Raw genomic sequence first — 17,302 nt, forward strand, 5'->3', positions numbered from 1 at the left:
CGAAATGTACCGGCAACGGTTTCGAGACTGCAAAAAGATACCCGGTACCACATGGTTGGAGTACGTGAACTTTTACAGCCGGGCCTTGGACGGGTGGATCAAGGGCAGCAAGGTCTCCACCTTTGAGGAGCTGTTCGACCTAATCGCGTGGGAACACTTGTCCGCCAATTACTTTGTGGAGTTAAGCCAGCACCTCCTGGACAGCAAGCTCACTGACCCTCAAAAACTGGCCGTCGAAGCTGACCGATGGGTGAACACCCGGGCCTCCCGGGGTCCCGTGGGAGACTACGGTCGCCAGAGGGGCGGAGGGAATCAAGGCCGACCGAGAAAATTCCCGGGGGGCTCCCAGCACAGTCCCCCCAGAGGACAACCTCCGCACTTTCCAGCCGCACCTCCAGCCAGCACCGGGCAACCGGGGAGGTCGGGACCCCGAGTCAGGATCACCTGTTTCCGCTGCCAACACACCGGACACTATGCCAGTGACCCCCAGTGTCCCATGTACCAACGACCTGCAGCGACAACCCCTCCGGCTTGACAAATGGCCTCCGTAGCCCTAGGAGAAGAGATGGAAGACTCCGAAGAATGGGAGCCAGCCGCCATGGCCCTGGTCTCCCTAGGGGACCGAGAGATGGTCCCCGGAACACCCATGCCCGCCAACACGAAGAAGTACCGACAGCAGGTGACGGTCAACGGTCACTGCGTCGAGGGCCTCCGCGACACCGGGGCAAGTGTCACAGCGGTCCACTGCCACCTGGTCTCCGAAGACCAGATCCTGCCCGACGCCTTTTGTCCAGTCATATCTTCGGACAATTCCGAGAGCCTATGCCGGATGGCCCTGGTCCCCTTCGAATGGGGGGGAGTCACCGGTAAATTGAGGGTGGCAGTCCGAACCTCCCAGCCCGTAGACTGCCTCCTGGGCAACGACCTTGAGAGTTCCCCGTGGGAACAAGTGGAACGAAGAGCCCATGTAGAGATGATGGGCCTACCCGAATTGGTATGCGCCACCACGCGCTCTATGGCTATCAGATTGCCTTCCTCCGAGGGAGGTGAGGCCATCCCGCTGAACACAGTCGCCGTCCCCGAGGTCCTGGACACACTACCCGAGCCCGACGACCCTCTTCCGGAGGAAGCAACCATCCCCGATGACGGGTCGGTGCATCCAGATCCCGAACCGCTGACCGAGCTCGGGAACCTGCCCGAAATGGCCCAGTGGCACTGCGAGGAAGGTCCCTCCCGAGAAGAATTCTGCCAGGAACAAGCCACCTGCCCTTCCCTCATTGGACCCCGACAACAGGCCGAAGCCCAAGCAGCAGGCGACTACTCCAGAACCCACTGGCTATACTGGGAAAACGGCCTCCTGTACAGCAAACAGAAGTCGGCCGAGTTGGGATCGGCCCGAGTACTGGTGGTAACCCTGCGCTTCCGAAGTCTCCTCCTGGGCCTGGCCCATGATGTACCCCTGGCAGGACACTTAGGCCAAGATAAGACCTACCAGCGACTTGTTAGCCACTTCTATTGGCCCAAGATGCGAGCGAATGTGGAGGCCCACTGCAAGTCATGCCTCACGTGCCAGGCCAGCGGAAAGAGTGGGGGGAAACGCAAGGCTCCGCTACAACCCTTCCCCGTTGTTAGTACCCCTTTTGAGCGGGTGGGAATCGACATCGTGGGACCCCTGGATCCCAAGACCGCCCAGGGCCACCGGTTCATCCTCGTCCTGGTGGATCATGCCACCCGCTACCCCGAGGCCATTCCCCTCTGCACCGTGACGGCCCCCGTGGTGGGCCGGGCCTTGATGGGGATCTTCTCCCGCGTGGGGTTCCCTCGCGAAGTCGTGAGTGATCGTGGCACGAACTTTATCTCCAAATACATGCGGTCCCTATGGCAGCAGTGCGGGGTATCATACAAGTTCACCACCCCATACCACCCCCAAGGGAATGGCCTAGTCGAGCGATTTAACAGGACCCTGAAAGGGATGATCATGGGCCTCGAAGAACCCCTACGCCGGAGATGGGACGCCCTCCTCCCTTGCCTCCTGTTCGCCTACCGAGAGGTTCCCCAAAAATCTCTGGGGTTTAGCCCGTTCGAACTACTGTATGGACACCCCGTCCGGGGACCCCTGAGCCTGGTCAAAGAGGGCTGGGAAACGACTCCCCAGGGGACCCCTCCTGATGTGTTCCGATACATCCTGGCGCTCCGCAACAGACCCAGAAATTCCGAGAACTCACAGAGACAAACCTCGAGGCTAGCCAGGAAGAGATGAAGCGCTGGTATGACCAGAATGCCACGCTGGTCGAGTTTCAGCCGGCCCAACAGGTCTGGGTCATGGCCCCGGTGAGACCCTGCGCCCTCCAAGACAAATGAACTGGTCCCTTCAAGGTGGTCGAGCGGAAGAGCCAAGTCACCTATCTAGTAGATGTGCAGTCCCCGCGGAACCCCCTCCGGGTTCTCCACGTGAACCGCCTCAAACCCCACTTTGTGAGGACGGAGTTGAGTTTGCTCCTGGCCACCGACGATGGGACTGAAGAAGACACAGAGCCCCTTCCAGACCCCCTGTGTGATAAAGAGACAGATGGCTCCGTGGAGGGGGTGAGACTGTCAACCACCCTCATCCCCCAACAGTCCGGCGACTGTCGCCGGCTACTAAGGCAATTCATGGACCTCTTCTCCCTAACCCCTGGGGTCACCGACTGGTGTGTCCACGACGTAGACACCGGCGACAGCCCGCCAGTGAGACACCGAGCCTACCGGGTCCCTGATCGGGTCCGAACCTGCATCCAGACCGAGGTAGCTAAGATGTTGGCCCTCGGGGTGATTGAACCCTCCGACAGCTCCTGGGCCAGCCCGGTAGTCCTGGTCCCGAAAGCGGCTGCCCCTGGCGCCGCCCCCGAGCTGAGATTCTGTGTGGACTACCGAGGACTCAATGCGGTCACCCGAGCGGACGCTCACCCTATCCCCCGCGCCGACGAGCTCATCGACCGCCTCGGGGCCGCTCGCTACCTCAGCACCTTCGACCTAACCTGCGGATACTGGCAGATTGCGCTTACTGAGGGAGCCAAGGAGCGCTCCGCCTTCTCTACCCCGGATGGGCGCTACCGCTTTAGGGTGATGCCGTTTGGAATGAAGAATGCCCCGGCCACCTTCCAGCGACTGGTGAACAGGGTCCTGTCCGGACTAGAGGGGTTCAGCGCAGCGTACCTCGACGATATAGCCGTATTCAGCTCCCAATGGACCGAGCACCTCCAGCACCAACGAAAAGTACTGCTGGCTCTGCGCCAGGCCGGCCTCACCATCAAAGCCAGCAAATGTCAAATTGGACAAGGCTCCGTAATCTATCTGGGGCACCAGGTGGGAAGCGGGCAGGTCGCCCTCCTCCAGCCGAAGATCGACGCCATCCTGTCCTGGGAACCCCCAACGACCGCCTCGGAACACGGACGCCTCGGAACACGGCATTGGGGCCGTCCTCTCACAGTTCAACGACAAGGGCATAGATCAACCCATAGCCTTCATCAGCCGAAGGTTGCTACCTCGAGAACAGCGGTGGAGCACCATTGAAAGGGAGACCTTCGCAGTAGTCTGGGCCCTCAAAAAGCTACGGCCCTACTTGTTCGGAACACACTTCCGAGTTCAAACGGATCACCGACCCCTGCGGTGGTTGATGCAGATGCGAGGAGAAAACCCCAAGCTGCTACGATGGTCAATCTCCCTCCAGGGGATGGATTTCACTGTGGAGCATCGCCCCGGGACGGACCACGCCAACGCGGACGGCCTGTCCCGATTCTTCCGCTTCAGCGAGGAGAACCCCCAAGTGGATGGGTAGTTCTCCCCGCCTTTCAGCTGGGGGGGGCACGTGTGAGACCGGCCTCGTGGGGCGGGCCCTCCCGACCAGCAAGCCACCCTACAACTGCACCGATCCCCGATGTCACAGACTTCCGGCAACCATGGCCCAACATCCCGATGGCCGGTCAGACCCCAACACGCATGCCCAGCCGAGGGAGAGAGAAACCCCCCAAGCCAGACCGGGAGGCGCCGTCCCTGTCACACCTTTGGTCTCTTCCCCAAGGAAGGTTTCGATCGGCCACCAGGCCCCCGGTGAGCGGGCGCCTCGCCTGCTGGGTGTCTGGAGTCCCTCCCCGACCCACCTGAACAGATCAAAGGGCCAAGCGGCAGGACGTCCCGGCACACCGCCCCCAGGCACCAAGACCCCTCTCGGCGAGGACTCCGGACTTCAAAGAGGAGGAGGAGTATAACAAGGGGTGCTGAAGGGACGGGAGGCAGAGAAGACCTGGACTGACGAGAGCCTGCTGACCTGGTCGTGGCTCGATCGCTCCCCGAACCGAAGAACCCCCCGAACTCTGAACCATCTGAGCCCTGCTGACGCTGACGCGGCTCCCTGAACTCTGAACCATCTGAGCCCTGCTGACGCTGTCGCGGCTCCCCGAACTCTGAACCATCTGAGCCCTGCTGACGCTGTCGCGGCTCCCCGAACTCTGAACCATCTGAGCCCTGCTGACGCTGTCGCGGCTCCCCGAACTCTGAACCATCTGAGCCCTGCTGACGCGGTCGCGGCTCCCCGAACTCTGAACTACCTGAGCCCTGCTGACGCTGTCGCGGCTCCCCGAACTCTGAACCACCTGTGCCTGCTGAGTGACTCGCGGCACTCTCCTCCAAGGGAATCGGCAGAGATTGCCAAAAGAAGCAACATCCCCAAGCTCAAGGATTGAGAGCTGTGCGCAGGATACTCCGCAGAGACACTGAACTCAAAGACTGTCTCGCTACCCCCATACCCCCCATCACGAGATTGCCGCCGCTTGTGGCACTGATTCCATACCTGCCTTCCGGATCATAAAGATCCCTTACGTCCACGATAAAGTATACTGTCTTACGAAGAACTACTGTGTGGTGTCCCTCTGTCAGATAGTGCAAGCTCAGTGTGTGCGATCCTAGGTACGAGACCCTTCCAGGAAGGGCCTCCCCGCCCTTGCTCGGCCTAACTCTGGGAGAGGTGGGTCAACGGGTGGTCAGGAACGTATTCCGAAGCCCCCCGGAGAACGCCTTCCAACAACAGCCTTAACATTCTTCCCCCTCTCGGAATTCCACTCATCCACCACGACATAACTAAATCATTAGTATACACTTAGTAGCCCTGCCCTCACTGCAGAGCCTGATGACTTGGCACCCTCTCTCCACTCTTTCTCTCTAACTTCACCCTCATCTTTTCTCTGGCTTTTCTCCCTCTTTCCTTTACTATTTTTTTTCTGTTCATACATATATTGAGCACACTTGGGGAACTCAACTCTCATCTAATTTGGATATCCCACACTCAGCTCCCTACTATCTTTAGATATGCTCTCAATGTACCTCTCTTTGTAGCACCATGTTTGACAAATGGTACACCAACAACCAATATTGTAAGCCTGGGCGGAGTACAAAAAAACTGCTTTAGATAAATGCGGTTCACTGTGACTTTTAGTGCCAGGTGCTCATGCCTCACTGTGCAACCATCGTGAATGGCACCATACACAGCGCAAGCAGGCAGCTGCTTTCTTTCTGCCGCTCAAGTAGATTTTTTACTCGAGCAGCAGCTTTCTCAATGCAAACAGACGGTTTCTCAACGCGAGCAGACGCGACCACTCGCAATGAGAAACGCGTTGAACTCGCCGGGAGGTTGATTTTCCATGCTCACACTCGCCAACTTGACGTTGACGATCGCGAACGAGGAAAAACTCGCCAAGAGGTGGGTTTTCCTAGCTCGCCAACTTAACGTTGACGAACGCAAGTGAGGAAAAAAACTCTGCGAGCTCCAAGTAATGTGGAATTTGGAAAACTCCGCAAATTCCGCGAGCAAAGTAGAGTTCACCGCCCAGACTTACAATATTGCTTCATTATGTTTACTCAGACTATACGTCAAATGTTTACATATGTGGTCATATGAAGTTCCACAATGTACCCTGTAGTGTGTCTTCACTATCTGTTCCATAACTGCTTATTTTATTTTCAATAAAATTGTTTGAACAAAAATAATGTAATCTTAGTTTTCATGGATAGTGCACCATGTATGATATTGTATTGTTGGACTCAGCAAATAGCATCTATGAGAATCTCAATGCTAGTCTGGCCCTCCTCAGATGACAGAGAATTATATCCTGCCCTTCTGTTGACAGACACTACGCTGGATAATATTAACATCTTGGAGACTTCTGTCCTACTACCAGTAATGAACATTCCCCATCGTGTCTCTACAGCTTGTCAGAAGTAATCTGTGAAAATGTGTGAGTGTTAAGAGTGTTCTTTTTGTGTACTACTACTAATTAGGGATGTTAAACTCCAAACACTGTAGCTCCTTTCCCATATGGATCAAACAGACAATACTGCACACTTCTGTCCCACTAGGCCTCCACCAAGTATTAACTAAAGTGTCCCCCGATTACTAAGACTAAACTGATGCTAGTGCTCAATGGTGCTGTGTTTTTTATTTTACCACCTCTATTTTCCCTGTGACTATTTTTCTGCATTGATTCCTACTATAGAGTGGCAGGCTATGGTTTCCCCTTAGGACCTCAACTAAAGTGTGTCTTCAAAGGAACTGAGGTTTACATTGTTCAGCAGAACCTGGACCAAATGTCAAATATATTAACAGTCACCAAAGGCTCCAATGAGCAGATGGTTCAAATAAATTCAATCTTTTGCACAAAGTCACAACCCTTATTATGACCAGCAGAGTCAGACCCAAGAGGTGTAAACCTTTTACAATCAATAGGAATAAAATCACTCATAAACAAATTCATACCCAGGATAGCATGAGGTCACCGATCTCTTCGATGATTGGTCCTTCTTCTCTTAGCTTCTTCAGGGGTTCCGCCAGTAAATCTGATATAAGTGATGGTGATGAAAGGAGTAATTTGAGGTAGGATAGAGACAGAGAATTGTCAGAGATTGAGTTTGGCAACGGCTCTATCTTTGAAACAACTCATTTTTATGTTTATCAAATTACCATAGTTGGAAAAGAGCTGGGTATATTGGTCTTCCATTACATTCAACATCTACAAAGACTAAAGTGATCATTAAGGCAAGGCAGAAAATGACCAAATGAACTCATGTTTACCATGTGCCGAAGTTCAACAAATGCAGTTGTGTGGGCCCATTTAAATTCAACACCAAGACCCAAGTTACCACAAGCCAGCCCGTAATACTAAAATCAACTTCTGGGGTAATATGGTTTCCTATGTGTAACCTGGAATGGTCACTTCATCATTTATTTCAGACACACTTTTTACTGCCATTCAAAGTTTGGACAACCCAACCACTATCATCATTGCAATATGGTGGTCAACATTGGATGTTCACATAGTTTACAAGATGTGCTTACATCTGCCTCAATTCAATCACATGAAGCAACCAGGCTGCATGTTAGAAACATTAATCATCCACAGAGCTGCTGGAAAACTAGAAGATCAAGTTACTTCTCTTCAGAAAGTCTCCTTCTAACTACAGATTGATCACCTTTATATTAACCCCAGGCGCCCGACTGAACACTCCATTTTTAAACATTAATTGTTCAAGCACGTTGGTAAGTGGCTCCATCAGACTCCACAAAGGTCTTGCTCAGTTCCAAAAGTGATGGTACAGGGCCCTTTATATAAAGGTGCTTCATCAGCATGCTGACATCAGTTTTGTCTTTCACTCTTGGCCAGCCTTGGACTTCGATCAGTCATGACAAATCAGAGGTGACAATGTGCCAAAACTAACTCGGAAACTTTTAAAATGCACAGTAGTCCAGTCCAAAGATGGTGAAGCAGGGAGGGCAGTGAATAATCTACAGTTGGATAGAGTATGACTGATCCAGGTCCAAGGGTGGCCATATGATAGTGAAGAATAAGGTTTACAGGCAATCTGATAAGATGATAGCCCGAATAAGGAAGAAAGTCTCCAAAACACTGTTGGTAAGTGAAATTAAGTCCTCAAGCTGTCCTTGGCCCCGCACTGTGGTACTGGTCCCCAAGGCTGCCCCACCAGGTACCACCCCTGAACTCAGGTTCTGCGTGGATTACCCAAGGGTCAATGATATCACTAAGTCTTATGCACATCCCATCCCCTGAGTTGACAAGCTTATTGATCAGTAAAGGGCTGCTAAATTCCTCAGCATGTTTGATATGACATCTGGGGACTGGCAGATCACAGTAACTAAGGGGGATAAAGACAGGCCTGGGTTATGCCCTTCGGGTTGAAGAACAACTATTTCACCTTCCAGAGTTGATCAATCAGGTCCTAGCTGGGTTGGAGAACGTCAGTGCCACCCACACCTACACCTACACCTTCAGTTCTTGCTGGGATTACTACCTGGGCCACCCCCAAGAAGGACTTCAGGCTCTGCAGGTCTGACTATCAATGTTGGTAAGTGCCAGATAGGGCAGGGTTCAGTGGTCTGCTTGGGACACCAAGTGAGAGGAGACAAGGTACATGCTCCTCCAGGCCAACATTCAGAACATACTGCCTTGGGAACCCCCTTTCTTCCCCTCCAAAGATCCAGACAGAGGTAAAGGTCTTCCAGAACATCACCGGGTATAACAGGAGACTTGTCAGGGGGTGCAGCACCATGATGGCTCCCTTGACAGAGCTAACTTCTAAGTAGCAGCCCTGACAGGTGATCTGGACGGAGGAGTGCCAGACTGCTTTTGACACCCTGAAAAAGGCCATGTGCACAGATGTGTGCTTATGTCCCCTGATTTCTTCCAGGAGTTCATTGTGCAGGCAGATGCCTCAGAGCATGGCATAGGGGCCGTGCTCTCAGAGCTAAACAAAGAGGGCCTAGATCAACCAGTAGCCTTCAGTAGTAGGAGGTTTCTTCCCAGGGAACAGAGGTAGAGTGCAATAGAAAGGGAAGCATTTGCAGTGGTCTGGGCACTGAAGAAGTTGAGACCATAGCTGTTTGGGGTTCACTTCTGGGTTCGGACCGACCACAGACCCCCTCAGAAGGCTAATGCAGATGAGGGGTGAGAATCTCAAACTATTGAGGTGGTCCATCTCCTTACAGGGAACAGACTTTACTGTGGAACACAGCCTAAACTGACCACACCAACACTTATGGCCTCTCCAGGTACTCTCACCATAGCTAAGAAAACGTCCAAGAGGGTGGGTAGTTCTGCCTGCTTTCAGCTGGTGGTACTGCACATGTTGGACCTTGGTGTGGTTTTCCCTCAACTTTTTGCCTTCCATTCTCAACTTTTTGCTGACTTCATTGTTGCTGACTTTAGGACTCTGCACACTTTACCACTGATAACCAGTGCTAAAGTGTTTGTGTTCTCTCCTTTAAATATGGTAACATTGTCATTCACCCAATTGGCATATTTAATTCACTTGCAAGTCACTAATAAAGTGCTACTACATGTAACCGGGACCTGTAAATTAAATACTACTAGTGGCCCACCAGCTCTCATTGTGCCATTCACTTAAGTAGCCCTTTAAACATGTTTCAGACATGCCATTGGTGCCTCTGTGCAGTTTTAAACTGCCATTTAGACCTGGCAAAATAAATCTTTTGTGAGGCCTAAATCTTCCTTTTTAATATAAGCCATCCCTAGAGAATGCTCTAATCACCCTTAGGGCAAGGTGCAGTGTATTTAAGAAGTTGGACATGCACTTTTTAAGTTTTTCATCTCCTGGTAGTGAAAAATTCTTACATTTGTTTTATACTACTGCAAGGCCTACCTCTCCCATAGCATAACATTGGGTTAACTTATTACATTTAATACGTTAAAGATTTCAATTAGGAGCAGGGTAGGCAGGAAGGTCGAGTTTATTGTCTAAAGAATAGTCATGTATAATATTATTTAATGGCAAAGTCAGATCTTAAGTCACTATTCTGAAAATGCCACTTTTAGAAAGTTGGTAATTTCTTGTCACAACCATTTGGTGCCTGCAGCCTGTTTCCTGGGTCATATGACTTGGTGTAGCTGGAAATTGGTCTTTGTATATTGCTCCCAGAGCGTGAGACAAAGCAGCATAGGTGTTGGTAGAATGGGTCATCTCCAACTTGAGAGGGAGGAGCTGCAACCTACCACACTTGACACCACAAAGGTTCTGCCCAGCACAATCACAAAGGGTTTTTACTAAGGGTGGGCGCAGTGCTCCGCTCTGCCCACGGAGTGTGCGTAGTACTGCCAACTTCGCGCTTCGCAAAGTAGGCGTAGCAGGGGCAGACTACGCACACCCCGCGGCGGAGCAGAGTTGCCCACCGCCCGCCTCCCTCCGCCCTCATTTTACAATTACTTATAAACATTACATAAAGAAAATTACTTACCTGAGCTGCCGCGTCCCGGGGCTCCAACTTGCTGCCTCCTGGATAGCTTCTTCCTCACGAATGCGCATGCGTGGGTGCCAGCGCATGCCCGAGGCGGGTGGCGCGTAGTGGGGCTCCGCGAAGTGTGCTGGTGGGCGTAGATTTGCCCCCACTCCGTAATGCTTCACGTAGCCTCACTACGCCCACTACGCCCAGGGCTGGTTTTTACACAAGTCGATTGTGGCCTCAGACAATCTGGGGCCAGGACAGGGAGGCATGAAATTCCATTCACCTCTGAGTGGGAAAACCTACAGAACCTTCTCCTACTTCTAAATTGGCACCAGGTATAAACATTGAACCCTCAATCCAAACTCTTCAGAATACTTCTGTACCTGTGATGACTCAGAAGGACTGCTGTGCTGCTCTGCAAGAAGACTAAATATCAGTAGGGAATGGATCACTTGACCTGAGTAACCAGGGTTTGTAACATGTTAATTTAAAAACCCTCATTCACGTACATAGGTCGTATGGCGGTATATCTTGGTTCTCTGCCAAATTTTAAAACGTGACATCATCATCAGGCTTCTTTTTCATATGCTTACATTCACCTGGAGGAAAACCACTGGTTATTACAGTAGTGATCAAGGAAAGGTGAGTGTCAAGTGCTCTAGTGAAGTGAGTTAAAAAATGGGAAATATAAAAACCTCGTATGTCCTGGGCAGTATTTTTAATAAGTCTGGAATCAAGGTAAGTAAAAACAGTGCTGTGCGTGGAAAGACGAGTTATCAGTCTAACGCACTAGAAATGTCAAAAAATAGTTTGACATGTTCCAGCCCTTAAAGTTCGCCCATACAGGTCGGCGGGGCTTTCTTCAGGACCTCAGAGAAGTGATAGAGGCTGTGAATAATGGCATCAGCCTTAGAGAACCATACTTTGGTTCGCTATTTTCGAAGAAGGTCATTAGTACCTTCAAGACCGGTATTAAGGGCTCCAACAGGATACCGGTGGGCACATTGAACCTGCTGCTTTTCTCGTACAGAGCGACTTGTGCTCGCTCTTCCTACAGCGCCCCGGGGCACATGGGTGATTAGTGCCTAGGATTATTCTAAAGAGTAAACTGTAGTTGAAAGTATTGTTCAGAAATCACCATATTCTCTGCCTGGAATTATCAACCATCCACAAAACCACAAGCCTGGTCTGAAGTTATCTTCACCTTTTCTTTGCAACCCAGACAACTTCTGATTTACCCACAAGCTTCTTTTTACAAAACGTATTATTGTGTAATCTCCATTCAGTTTATACAGTAACAGCACACTCGACTCACTGCTGAAATTACTACCCTTTGCTGTGTAATCCAAGAGGTGTAATATTCTGGATCAAGGTGAACAACGTGTTCAGCTGCTCCAACTGTAACATAGGCAGGTGCCAATTGTTTGCAACTGTATTGTAAACAAGCCTGCAACCCAACTGTGCCCCACAATCATTGTACACTAAGAACTGAATTATGCCAAGTATGGACATTAACGATTGTCAATAAATAATGATAGTAATATGTATCAATCCCCCAGCAGCCTCTTACCGTGTATTTTAATCAACACGGGGAAATTAGGAAACAGAAGCAAGAAATCTTTATTAGACAGAAGATTCCTTCTCTTCATAGGCTCGTAGAAATTGAGTTCAAGTGCTCGGAAGATCCTTGAGCAAAGCATCTCCGTTCTAAACAGCTCTGCAACAAGATAAAAAAAAATTAGGACTGTGCATATCGAGTAAGAGTCAATTGGAATCGAAATATAGGAATGACAGAATATTCAGAATGCAATTCACCTTTTATTATGGCGATGTACTAAATAGAACCACCTGAACCCATGCATTTTAACTAAATAGGCAGCTTGCCCAAGATCACACTTTTAAAATGGGCAAAAATCAACCACTACCCAAAAGATTACTTAAATTCAAAATAAGTGCAAATGTACTCTTTGTCCTGAATCATTTGACCATTATATATATTTTTTGTCCCAGCTATGCAGAGTTTAGGAAAAAGTGACCTATACCCCCATGCCGGATTTTATCGTTTAGGAGACCAGTAGATGCTCTGCAAGTTCATAGATCAAATTCTACAAAATGGTTAGTGTTCGCCATATCAGGGTACCTGCTCTATACTTGGCGCATTAGGTCTAAGTTGTTAACTGCAAAGTAAAGCAGAGGACAACACATGCCTGGCATAGTATGTTAATAACACTATGACTTTTTTGATAATTTTTATTTTTCTATTTTGTTTTTAACTGGCCATACGTTTCTATTCAATTTTTATTATTTTACATTTTTATGATTTTTATGATATGACAATCATTCATAGTATATTCTATTTTATCAAGGAAGATTGTTGTTTATACATTTTGTGAATGATCTCTATTTGATCGAATAAAGAATATCAATCTATCTACCTGCAAATAAGTATTTTTCTGGTTGGGCCAGAAACTGAAAAAAATGAAGCGAACGCTACATCTATAAATTTACACAAAGCATTTACAGAAAAAGCACTGGAAAATCAAAAGTAAGGTTTGTCTGCCAGTCTTTTGGCTTTATAAATGCTTTTTTTTATCATGTGTTTGAGAAAATATATTATTGGTCAGCTGCTGGTGCCTCAGCAATAGCAAAACAAAAAAGGAAATTGACTAAAAGCAAAAATATACTTTGGTATCAAAAAGCACATCTTGCCATAGTAGACCCTGGCTCTGAAGGGAACTACTGTACGCGACGATGTGCTCCTCGTGAAAGAGCAGAATGCAGTCACGCACACTAAAGATAGCCCATAGCTGAAGTGGGACGATGCACCGCTCTATTCTGTAGGGGGAGTGATACAACAACAGAAGAAGGCATTAAGAGGGCTGGCTGATAGCCTCAAAGAGTAAGATCGGTGTTTATATTCACTGAAAAAAACAAAGTTTAAAGTAACTTTATAGTTAGGTGAAATGTTCAGTAACAACATTGGTGCCTATTCCGATCCTGGAAAAACCGGGTACGAACCGTCGGTCGGAGCGTTTTCTCCGTCCGAATCGTACCCGGTAAAAACACCATACAAACTTGCAAGTACGATTCGTACGGAAACACCATTTCCGTACGAATAGTAAAAAACACCGACCGAGGAAAATATACATACCAATGTGATCCGGGACACCTCCGACGTGATGTCGGTACGCACTCAGGCTGCGTTTCACGAACCAGGAAGTACGATTCGTACCCACAGCAGTCCGGATGGCAATATTTTTACGGCACCCAAAAAGTGCCGGGAAAGCGAAGTACGCCGCGAAACGAGCAGATTAGGGGGCCCGGTATGCGCCGTACCCCCCCCAGCCCCCGTAAGTACGCGCCAAACCCCCCCCAAGCCCCCATAAGTACGTGCTAAACCACCCCCAGCCCCCGTAAGTACGTGCCGAACCCCCCATCGCCTGTAAGTATGCGCCGAACCCCCCCAGCCCTCGTAAGTACGCGCCGAACACCCCCCAGCCCCCGTAAGTACGCGCCGAACCCCCCCAGCCCCCGTAAGTATGCGCCGAACCCCCCCAGCCCCCGCACGTACGGCGCATACCCCACCCATGTATGTACACCAGCGTACGTATGGACCGTACCCCCACCCGTGTATGTATAGCGCTGGGGGTTCGTGCCGTACATACACGGGTGGGGGTACGGTCCGTACATACACTGGTGTACATACACGGGTGGGGATACGCGCCGTACATACACGGGTGGGGGTACGGTCCGTACGTACACTTGTGTACATACACGGGTGGGGGTACGCGCCGTACATACACGGGTGGGGGTACGGTCCGTTCGTATACTGGTGTACATACACGGGTGGGGGTACGCGCCGTACATACGGGGGCTGGGGGGGGTTTGGCGCGTATGCGGGCACATGTCTCCATGGTTGCTATGGGAGTTCGGTCCGTACGGTGTTTTTTCCATACGGTTGTAAAATCGGACGCCCCGTATGGATCGTACTTGCGTGCTCGGACTTCACTTGTCACATTTGTACGGAAAATCGTCCGGGGACGTGTCGGAGATGTTTTCCGACCCGAGGACGTGTGGGGGAATTTTCCCAATGCGATTCGTATTGACTTTTTCCCATACGAATCGTACTTGGCAGTTTGTACGGTACTTGTACGATTCGTACGAGAAAAAAAAGGATACGATTCGTACGGGGAATTTTTTTCCAGGATCGGAATCGGCCCCATAATGTTTTTAACTAAAAACAAGTGCAGAAATTCACTAGTTTTAGTTATCGTAAGTAACTATAACTCACACCCCACCATGCACAGTTTGCTGATCAATAATTTAATTGCAAATATTGCAGTGATATCATCAATGATGTCATAGAAGAAGTCATGAGTGATGTAAAATTTGGGGTAATTGGAAGTGCATGGAGTGGGCATGAGTCACAGTTACCTTTGGGCACGATTTATAGCTAATTGAGATAACTACAGCTGGTGAATTTCTGTGGTTATTAGAGTTTAAAACATAATGTTGTTACTGAACATTTCATAAAACTATAACATTACTTTAACCTTTGTTTTTTTTCAATGAACTTCAAGTTTTTTTTTAACCTAAAGTAATACTTTATTATCATATGTAAAGCCAAATCACTGCCATGCATGGCCTTGGGTCTGGCTGTAGGGCCTGGCTTGTGGCCACTACCTGTGGCCAACCCCTCACAGGCAGCCAACCCCACGCCTTTGGCAATGCATGGCAGGGGATGGGGGGGTTGGCCAAAGGCCAGGCATAGAGGGCCCCAAAGGGCAACCCCCGCTGGCAAACAAACCTCTCCCGTTCCTTCGCACACAACACCCACTCTATATGTAAAGCAGTCCTGTCACCTTTCTCCAGAAATTATCAATAATTGCAATCAAATATATATTCCAATAGTGGCAAACAACATTTAAAGAACTTTTTTGGAGCTACATGTCTGTAACTCTTTCTTTTTACACAGTTTTTATTTTTACATTTAGATATGAAAAATTTGAAAATAAATAGTCAAGATATATCATTTTTTCTTTAAGAAAATAATAAATAAAACAAATATATCTCTGTAATCTCTTATAGCGTTTTACACCCCAGAAACTAAAATGGTAAAAATAACCATATCAAGGCCATGTAGTTTATGTGATACATCAGCAACACATAAAATACCTCAATGCGACCAGCCCCTAGGTGACAATGCGATCCCAGCTGCAGAGCAAAAGCTGTAGCCCAGGAAATTCCATTCAAAATATGGTAAGTTCTCCTAGGGTCATGGTTTCAATGATCCAGAAAAATTATGTTTCTTTTTTCTAGTGTTGCTGAGGGGCAGAAGCAGTCACTACAGCCCCCTCATAACATACACAAATATTGGCGATGTCTCTGTCCCTTCTAGGGACATCACCAAAAACAAAATATATGTAAATAGCTCTCCCAGGGCATTATTGGGTGCTCTTTGAAGGAGCAGTGAATACTAAATGAGTGGCTGCGGCTGCTCATTTATTATTCACTGTTTGCAATTTTTAAATATTTTTATGGATGTCCCTGTTCTACCCAGGACACCCACTGTTTTTTGCAGTTGCCGGCATAAAGTATTTTGTTTATGCAAAATGGTGTGGCCCGTGCCCACTGGGGCACGCCACAGATATTGCCATGTTGGGTACTATGAGGGCTGGATCTGGACCCCCACAGCCCCCTGCAACTGCAGGAGCCGGCATGTTTTTCTTTGTTTTTAAATAGCATGTCCTGGTGCCCACCCATAGCACCCCGGGCACCCCACAGCTAGTCTAATGTTGAGGTCTACTGGGAGGCCCAAGGCCCTCGCAGCCCCACCGACTCCCCAGTATGCACCCATCCCGGGTGCAGCAGGAGCCGGCATTGCTTTAACCCCACAAGAACAGTTTTCTTGTGCTCCCATAGAGGGTCAGCGGAAGCAATCAAAGCATTTCCCTGTTCTTGAGTGCAGGCAGGGCCGTTCTTTGTTCTCCCATCAGGTGGGGCAACCGTGGCAGATTCCCTGCCCACGCTTGTGGGGAGGGACACAAACGGTGTCCCAGGGATTGTGGACCAGGGGGATAGGGTAGGGCTCCATTCTAATTAAGTTATCGGCCCCAGGCGATGGGGTGCCTGGGGCCTTGTGAAGACATGGGGAGTGGGGCTACAACCCACTCCCCCTGAAACATGCCATATGCCTCACTAGGGGTGGGCGGAATTTGCGAAATTCACTTTCACAAATTATCGCGAAAATGTTAAAAATCTCCGCAAACACGCGGAAATATCGCGAAGATGTAGAAGTTTTTTTCCCGCCCGTTCGCGGTATTTTCTGCGTGGTCGCGGCTCGCCAACTTACCCATGCGGTTGCTCGCGGGCGTGGCCATCTTGTTTTCACTTGTCTCGCGGTGCATGATTGCGAGAAGAAAGACGTGATCGCACGACGAATGACGTTACTGCGGCCACGAACTGTCGCGAGACAGGGCAAATGGCTACCAACAATCCAACATCTCGTGGAGAACGCGACCGGATCGGGAAAACTTGTCGGTGAACGCGGGGATTCAGGTAAGGTGATCGCGCGCACGCGAGAATGTATTATTTTACAACGCGAGCAAGCAAAAAATTTCCGGTAAAATGCGGATTGCGGACATTTTGACATTTTCGCGCTCTCCGCGGAACGCGAAGATGTCAAATTATCACAATTTCCGCGAGCGGAACGGAATTTTAACCCAGGCCTATGCCTCACCCACTTCCCACCAGAAGGGCGTTTAAATAGAAATGGTGAGAGCCCATGCTTTCTTTTTTTCAGTTTTTATTTTGTCGCAGTTTCACAGCTCCCCCGATAATTTGCAGCAATTTTATTTTCAAAAAATATTTTGACCCCAGAGAAACCCACCACCAGGCCTGATAAACTGATAAACGGATTGCCACCAAAACACAAAAAATCATTCCTTCTGGTCCAACAGCTAGCTTACTCACAACTTTGATCTAAATCCGTTCTGCGGTTTAGACTGTAGCTGTGTC

The 17,302-nt window shown here is 49.4% G+C and overlaps 1 pseudogene; it reads right to left on the reverse strand.

The window, feature by feature from the left end:
* The window catches only part of LOC146772764 (rho guanine nucleotide exchange factor 11-like), a 253,630-nt pseudogene that overhangs the window by 182,156 nt on the left and 54,172 nt on the right, over nt 1–17,302 (reverse strand).

This window comes from Triturus cristatus, chromosome 12, assembly GCF_964204655.1.
Source record: "Triturus cristatus chromosome 12, aTriCri1.1, whole genome shotgun sequence".
In the NCBI taxonomy this organism is placed as follows: domain Eukaryota; kingdom Metazoa; phylum Chordata; class Amphibia; order Caudata; family Salamandridae; genus Triturus; species Triturus cristatus.